Below are 8,446 nucleotides of genomic sequence, written 5' to 3'. Positions count from 1 at the left end.
TGCGTGTGCGTGTTCTGCGCTCCCTATTTCCCCGGGAAAATAACCAATCACAGTATGAAAAATGATACGCCCGTGATAATAATTTCCCAACAGGCTCACATTTTCTATCAGGAATTTGCAGAATGAAACCGGGCACGGCAGATCGGCGGTGCCGATGTTTCCCCCGTGAGGGGCATCAAACGTCTGCGAGAGTTCAGGAATCGTTGGCGTTTCCTGAAAAGCACAACATACACATTTTGAGATGGATGAAGCTGGAAATAAATAAAGCGAGTGTTTTGGGGGCTCTGGAAAACAAATTACTGATAATCACCTCAAGACAATGAGAATAACACTTCGATTAAGTTTTAATTGTACCTCGCCTATTGCCTGAAGACAGCTGGGATAGCCTCCAGCATGCCCGCGACCCTCATGAGGGTAAGCGGATTAGAAAATGGATGGATGGATAATTTTTAATCATTGTGCAAAACAGGCTCTTGGAGTCACTTGGATCAGCGATGTCCAAACTTTTTATTTTCTTTTATTTTTTATTTTTTACAGAGGGCCTCAAGCTGAAAATGACACAAAAAATGCTAACTGTAATCCAACGTAAAGCACTTTACATGTGACAAAATTATTTTTGGGGTGGCCAGTGGCCATGGATGCCATGTTTTTCGGAGGAGGCTTTAAAACGCAACTTTTTAGCTTGGCTTTTGAATAAACACATTTCAATACTAATTTTAATTATTTCAATTCAATTTTTTTTAAGTTTCAGTGTATCCTCATGGGGTGTGGGGGGCTCCATGCTGGGAAGTGTTGTGGCTGACATTCTTGTTAGCGTGGATGAGCTCCCCTTGTGGGTGCTCTTTTCCTCATATGGTTTATGTATCAGCGTATGACGCGGCAGAGTGGGAGGATCCTCTTTTTTTGTTGTTGTTGTTTTAACTGCACAGCACTGTGAGTCACATTTTTATGTATGACAAGTGCTATAAAAATAAAGTTTGATTGATTGATTAAATCTGTCCCTGCTTGAGAAAAGAAAGCAGCTTGTATCCTCATTCAGCCCCAAAACAATGCAGGTGAGCACAAGTGTAATTTCTTTTTGTGGGCCGAATTTAATTTAGTTGTTCAAAAATGGCATGGCTTAAAAAAAAAAAAAACCCAAAAAAAACCCAAGTCTATGCAGCAAATGGCCAAACTTTGGACTGATTTTAGGTGGACTAAAAATAGGTGAGAGTGAGTCATAGTTAAGTTCATTGCTTTTTCCGAGTTCAAGCAGCTGTCGTGGGAATGATTTATGGACGCGTGGCCATGTCCGCTATGTGAGAGAATATTGTCGAGTGCCACCTAAGATTGGCTTCGCCTCACATAGCACGTAAAGTGTTGCAGTGTTCTTTTTCAAGGTCACTAGAATAAGAAAAGTCTGGTACTCGGGCAGGGAACCTTCTTCCATTTTAGTTTCGACAAATACAGACTCTGGTCATTGTATGTTTATTCCTCTATATGAGGAGCAGTTAATGGGTTCAATATTTATTTGGCTTTATTTGAAACCATGGTCAAATACGCCTTTGTGCAGGTAAAAATGAACAAACCAAAACACAGCTTCAATTTGCCATGCCCCCCCTTTTTTATTGATTTATTTATTTTTAAATCAACAATGAAAGAAACATGAGATTTTAATTACCTCAGGTCAGCAAGCTGCTATATGAGCCATAAATAAATTATGTTTATGCATCGATACTGCTGTGAAGAATGCAATACGATGTATCAAGAACATTTTTTTTTATTGAGAGATGGATCACCCATACACAGCGTGTGTGTGTGTGTGTGTGTGTGTGTGTGTGTGTGTATGTGTTTTTATTCGTGTTATCATGCAATTACAATTTTTAACTGATTAATAGTAACATTTCTTAAATTAAATCACATTTTTAAACTTTTTTTTTTGACAAAGCTTGTTACAGATATTTACTTGAGTTAAAATCTTGAAATCAATGTCAAGGTATATTTTCAATTCCAAGGCTGTTCTAATAGCTTTCCTTGATATGTGAATAAAATTATTTCCCTGTAAAATACAAGTGCTGAACGATGCAGCAAAGATATATAACGAAAAGGGTATTTGAATTTGGCTTTGCAAAGTATCCAAATTAATTGAAAGTGAGTTAACTGAAAGGTATATTATATATATTGATTTGTAGTAATTTCCTGCACCTCCTGCTTTTACATACATTACGCAATGTAAAAGACAGGGATGCAAGCCTTCCGTCTTCGGGTTAATGGAATGAACCACAGTGTCTGCCACGATAACTGCGGACCCTTATGAAAATAGTTGCAATGATGCAACAATTACACGAGGAGTTCACCAGAGATTCTACTCAGTGAGTTACAATGTTAACACATTGTGAGCTTCAAAGCTTTGCGAGGCCAATGATATGATACAATATGATATATGAGCTCAGTGGCACCATTGATTCGGGAGCTTATTGGAGTTTGCGCTGGGAGGATACAATATTCCACATATTTGCCACAAAAGAGTCAAATCAAATGCGCCCCTCGAGTTGGAAAAAAGTCACCCCCCAATCGAGGCGCTTTGCAACTTTTTAATAACATTTCATGCTCGGCAGGATATGGATTGAGATTGGATAATATAGCACTTTCTTCATCCAGAAGCGGATGATTAAAAGCTGCTGCCAGCATGCTGATAGCATTAGCCAGTCACCACCATGATAAATGACCTCCACATCTATCAATTTTATTGAGGAAGGGTGAGGAAAAAGGCGCTACAGCATGCTTTGCAAGGGTTTGACTTTCAACACAACATCATCAAAAAAAGATATTAAAAAAAAAAAAATCACAACACAACATGACTACTGGGAATGCTCCTTATGAGCTACTATCCCCACTGTCCCATTTCCGACAGATGACTTCTAGTGTGCTGCTTTTCTGTGTAATATCCCTAAATCTGTCCAGCTGATATTTTAGTGCAAGCTAAACAACACTACAGTGCTCCTCATAAAAGGCAAACAAGCAGCAGTAAGCATGCTTCCAATAAAGCAGGCGGTGAGGGAAAGAAAGAAAGAATCCCACTGGGAATGCAACACAAGGCATGTTTTTTTTTTTCAGTTTGCCATCATGACATTAAGAGTGTGCAGGTATATTTCATAAATACCTTAATGACGATAAACAGTAATCTATCAAGACAACAACTTTAATTAGGACATGGTGTCATCAATCAGGCGAGCAATCAGTCGGGACTTTATTTATAGGACATTTTTCATCAGCGGCGACAGGAACTCAACATCTGCACATCAAGAGGGATTGCAATTAATCACATTTGAATCAAATTAAAATATTTGTCACACAAAGGTATGCTTTTCTATTCAAATGCATTTCGGACTTTCTTGGCTTGCACTTTGACAAGGGATTTGAGTCAAAGGTCACGGGCATTCAATGTTGGCATTCGGCCTTGCTGCTTACTGTACATGCAGATGCAGTGATGTCCCCAGATTGTCAAAACCTTTTCATGATATGGACTGTATCATATAATGGATGACAAAAACATACCTCTGAAGATGTGCAGTATCTTTCAGTTCGTCTACTGAACAGAACTTGTTGACTCAATTTAAACCTCTCTTCAAAAACCCTGTATTTCTCCTCCTCATTTTGCTGATTTTCAACATTCCTTTTTTATTGGCCCTTTCAGCCATTTGCATTAACTCATGTTCTACTTACTGTGGTATTTTTTGAAAAAATGTGAAGAGATGCATTGCACTTTTCACGGTGCATAGTTGGTGCGTTTATCACAAAAATGACATCTCAGGAATCTATTCTTTGCATTTATTGTGCAGTGAGAGCGTTGGTCAGCTCTTGCCTCATGCCAAACCTCTGTCTCAGAGACTGTGTTCACTATCCTTTGTGAAAGTAAGCAGATCAATGTTTGTGGTGGCTGGACTTTGTCAAACGCATGTCGCTCTTTATTCCATCACTTGACCACTTTTTCGATATATTGACCCCACCCCCCACCCCCTTGTTTGTTGCTATAGACACAATATTTTGGTTTGATGGGAATATCAAAGAGTTGGTTTTCTGTCATATGGCCACAGCTCCCATTTCCTCTCTTCGTCATGTCATCAAGGCGTGAAAGAGAAATCAAGAGGCTGCCATGGTGACAACCGTGAGGAACCTCAGCTTGCTCTGGAAGACTAAAAACAACATTTGGCCCTTGGCCGAACCAAGTTTTTGGGAGGAGGGTAGGGCATCCCCTGTATGGCTGCACATGATGCATGCACTCAACCCTCTGGCTGCTCGAGGACCTTAGAGATTCTTCAAATGGGCTATTCTGGCAACTCATGGTCTTTGGTGGGTTTTTTTGGGGTGCAGTCTGCTGGTGGACCTTTGAGGTTCTTTTGTCTTGTCCCTGCGGTGGCTGGAGGATGTTAGAGATTCCTCAAAATAGCTCTATGGAGACTAAAGGTCTTCAGGAGGCTCTGTCGCCTGAGCCTACAGTCGGCTATCGGACCTTTTGAGGTTCTTTTGTTTGGACATTGTCGTGGCTGGAAGACCTTGGCTCTTCAACAGTGGAAGGCGTTGGAGGAGGGGCACTTGGGAGTGTAGGGCCATCAGGAATGATAATGTGCACCTCACCTTTTTTAATTTTGATCACTTTATGGGGCTGTTTGGCATGACTTGTCGAGGCCACGCATTAACCATGATCAAAAGGTGGTCAGGTAGTGCTGACGGTTGGTGGGACGGGGAGGTTGTACCTGTCATCATCAGTGTTGACAACTTCAGCATATGCATTCAACATCCATGCTGGCACATAGGCTCTCTCCCCCTCTATGTCAGATCGATCACTATCACAGTCGCTGAAAATGACATTTTTTTCACTTTGAAGTTACTGCAATGTTGCATGCCTTTTGACAGGGCCATCCCCTACACCAGGGGTGCCCAAACTATTTGGACCGCAGATCGACTTTTCAGTCAACCAACCTCCCGCGATCAACCCGTTACTGCGCACGAGCACGGGAGCTGACTCTGGGGAGCATGCATTTTTTTTTTGCCGAAGAAAAGAAAATAAAATGTAATTGCACATCCACTGCAGCAGTTGGCAGTGGTGCCCTCATTGTCAGAGAGTGTGCAGAGTTGCAGAGTATTCGCTCTATCATGTAAGGTTTTTTTTTTTTTGTTTTGTTTGCACCGAGCAGGTGAAATAAAGTACAGGAAACAAAGCCTCAGGAGACATGATTTCTTTTTTTTTACAGGGATGAAAAGAAAGGCGGAGAGATAAAAAGATAATGAGACAAAAAGAAAGTCAACCGAAAGCTAAAACAAGGAAATATGACAACGCATATCTAGCACTTGGCATCACTGTGGCTACAGTGGGAGACGGACGAGGAAAGAAATGCTGGCTGCGGACAGCACAAAACCAAGTAAATCAAGGCGCCACTGAAAGACATTACACGTCAATCACGCTGATAAGCCACTGGAAAAGTTGTGCACTGCAAAATGTGCTCATCGTAGCCATCAATCCTGACTTTCTTATTTTGATTCAAAAGGCTAACGGCAGAGGCAGACCCGAACTCAGCCATAAGGGGAGCACATGAAATACATGGGGGGATCAACACCCAACTGACGACACTTATTTGTGTCATATATATTCGCGTAGCACCGCCGATCCCATCTTGAATGGCACCTTTTGAGACAACGGCAAGCATTATCATAGACAGCATTTAAATTATAAATACAAAGACGCCTTCTTGAGTACTCAACGTCGCAGTCGTACTGGATGTGGCAAAGTGAAGCAAATTGAAAAGATGCTTCCTTCTTGGAGATGTATCATCAAGTAAAAGCTCAATGGAATAATACAGAATTATTGATTAGGCTTGTATGATGCTATCCTGACTAAGTTTTGCGATTATTGCCGACTATATGGCTCATATTAAAGCCACATACAATATGGCGTATGGGATGACCTATGGCTTCGACCCGATTCACCAATTTTCTGCTCCAGAATTGACAAGAAAAAAGGAAAATAAATATTTATATTCAGTTTAATATTCCGAAGAGTTTCTGGCGAATAAATGATCCAATGCTTATTTATTTGCTGACGCTAATGTAATATGTTCTTCCTCACCTGTCATACACAGTTTAAACCCATTATGCAGGAATCTAAACGTTGCCTAATGTGCCAAAACCCCAATCGATGGTCACCAAAATTTATGTTGACATCTTTACTTATGCTCAAGTCAACCTCTGAAAATATTAGAACAATTGCTCAAGTATTCGGGATTTTAGAGGCGCTCACTACAAAGCTTATGTCACTTCACGAGAGAAACACATTGTCCATAAAATGTCTTGCCACATTACACAATGCCACACTGAAAAATGTGCAGGACTCTCACATGCAAAAGTTGACGTATATGCCTGCGTACCGAACCGTATTTTTAGTCACGCCGTGATTGGCTGTTGCAGATAAAACTGGACCAATCAAACAAAAATGACATTATTATTTTTTCATAATTTTAATGTTTTAGTGATAAGCAACTCAACATTTGTATTTCACAACACAAAAATAGCTAGTATGATAAAATAATAAATACTTTACTTTTAGAAAGCCGTGCCTCAAATGGGAGGCCACAAGCATCTTTGTGGGCGGGCACCAAGAGACATAAAACACAGCCATCTTTCTTCACCGGCTGGATTAATTGTTAGTGAAATGGGTTTCCGTAGGCACTTCATGTGCTCTGACTGTACACTAGGTGGCAGTGTTTCTATCAAAATACTGTTGGGATGAAAAAGAAAGGAGAGGAGTTCTGTAATGGTGACTATGTGAGTCATACGAACTTGTGTTGTGCTGTTAATAGCTTGTTAAGAAAACACAGTGTTTGGCTACACTCTGGCCTTGTTATTTTGCCTCCCCACACCACATACTCAATCCGGTTGGGGACGATTAAAGGGACGGATGAAAACCCACTTCCGTCCTTGCTTAGTCGGTTCTTTTTATAAAACTTGCCATCCTCCGTCTTCCATCCCAAAAATGGGCATCTGTCTGGACAGACCATTCTGTCCCAGGGACTGAATGCCCATCTCTGCAAATACATGCAAAATACAAACATCACATTCCAACGTAGAGTCAAACCTCGGTTTTCGTACATAATCCGTTCCAGAAGACTGTTCGAAAACCGAATTGTTCGAAAACCGAAACCATGTTTCCCATTGGAATCAATGTAAAAAAAATTTAATCCGTTCCAAGTCAAGAATACAACTTTTTTTGACCCACTTTTTTTTTTTTTTACAATTTTACACCATAAACTGTACACATGTAATAAGAGAGCAGGTAATATGTAAAATACTGTACAAACAAACTGTAATATGTTTTATTTTCACCAGTTTTAACATTAACATTGTAACATAAAAATTGAAGGAACATCTCTCTCTCTCTCTCTTTCTGTCGTGGGGCGTGCGCCTATCCCAGCTGTCATCGGGCAGATGGTCTTTCGTTTTTAGGATGCTGCTGATGGTGGATTTCGGCATCCCAAACTCCTTAGCCAACACAGGCACATGCACACCTGACTCATATTTCGCGATCAAATCTTTCTTAAATTCTATAGTTTCGCGCACTATTTTCCTCTTTTCTTCACCAGGTTTACTGTCACATAATAGGCTATTATTATATGAGTAGTGCTTTATGAAAGTTTGCACTGTGTACGTCATCAGACATGAGAGTGGCCAGTGATGAAAAAAGCGGAAAGGGGCTTGGCCGGGACGGGGGCGGGGCCACTAACTAAAGTGGCACTTAACATGCTGAAGATGAAGTGGATTCAATTTACACACTATTTGAAACTTTAACGGAAAAAAATCCCAAGATTTTTCACTATTCTTTCAAGTGAAAATTTCTGCAAATTTGCTTATGCATTCCTGGTGAGCACCAATATGTAACTTCAAATTTGCTGCTCAAAATCAAAACTAAAAAAGGAAACACATTCCCTGCCATGTTTCAGATTTGTTCATGACTTGTATTTGTAAAGTGTTGTGTAAATGTGATAAAACGCTGTTGATTCTTACCTCAAACAGTGATAGTGAAGTCCCACACTGTTTACTATATATGGGTTTTGAATGTATTTTATTATATAAAGTCTATTTACAGTATATGCAACAATATACAGTTTCATGAGGTAGAATACTTGATTTTCTCTTCATTTTAAGCTTTTTAGCAAGCGCTAAAAGCTTATTGGTCCTCTCCGTCTTTTTCCACTCTCTTTTTAGCCAACTCCTTGTTTTTACACATGCTCCAGGCTGTCAAAAAACGCTTGAGATCGAGTCGTTACTTTTAAGTACAAATGTCTGTTTTCGGTGTTTCACCGAGGTTGCGTGACTCTGTAACGCTTTCCATCCTCTCGATCCGTATAGAATGACATCGTCACACACTGTACACAGAGCTTTACCGGCGACATCAAGCTTTTTCACGAAATCC

General features: G+C 40.3%; 1 long non-coding RNA gene across 1 annotated transcript; it reads right to left on the bottom strand.

Moving 5' to 3' along the window:
• Positions 1 to 699: 699 nt before the first annotated feature.
• On the bottom strand, positions 700 to 7,686 carry LOC109510012 (uncharacterized). The gene is made up of 3 exons (XR_002167037.1): positions 7,623 to 7,686; positions 4,613 to 4,617; positions 700 to 710 (listed from the first exon to the last, which is right to left on the bottom strand). It is a non-coding gene; the product is annotated as an uncharacterized LOC109510012 (long non-coding RNA).
• Positions 7,687 to 8,446: the final 760 nt, after the last annotated feature.

This window comes from Hippocampus comes, unplaced genomic scaffold, assembly GCF_001891065.2.
Source record: "Hippocampus comes isolate QL1 unplaced genomic scaffold, H_comes_QL1_v1.1 scaffold34, whole genome shotgun sequence".
Classification (NCBI taxonomy): Eukaryota; Metazoa; Chordata; class Actinopteri; order Syngnathiformes; family Syngnathidae; genus Hippocampus; species Hippocampus comes.
Note: the sequence above shows the minus strand (reverse complement) of the source record. Positions and strands in the feature narration are given on the sequence as shown.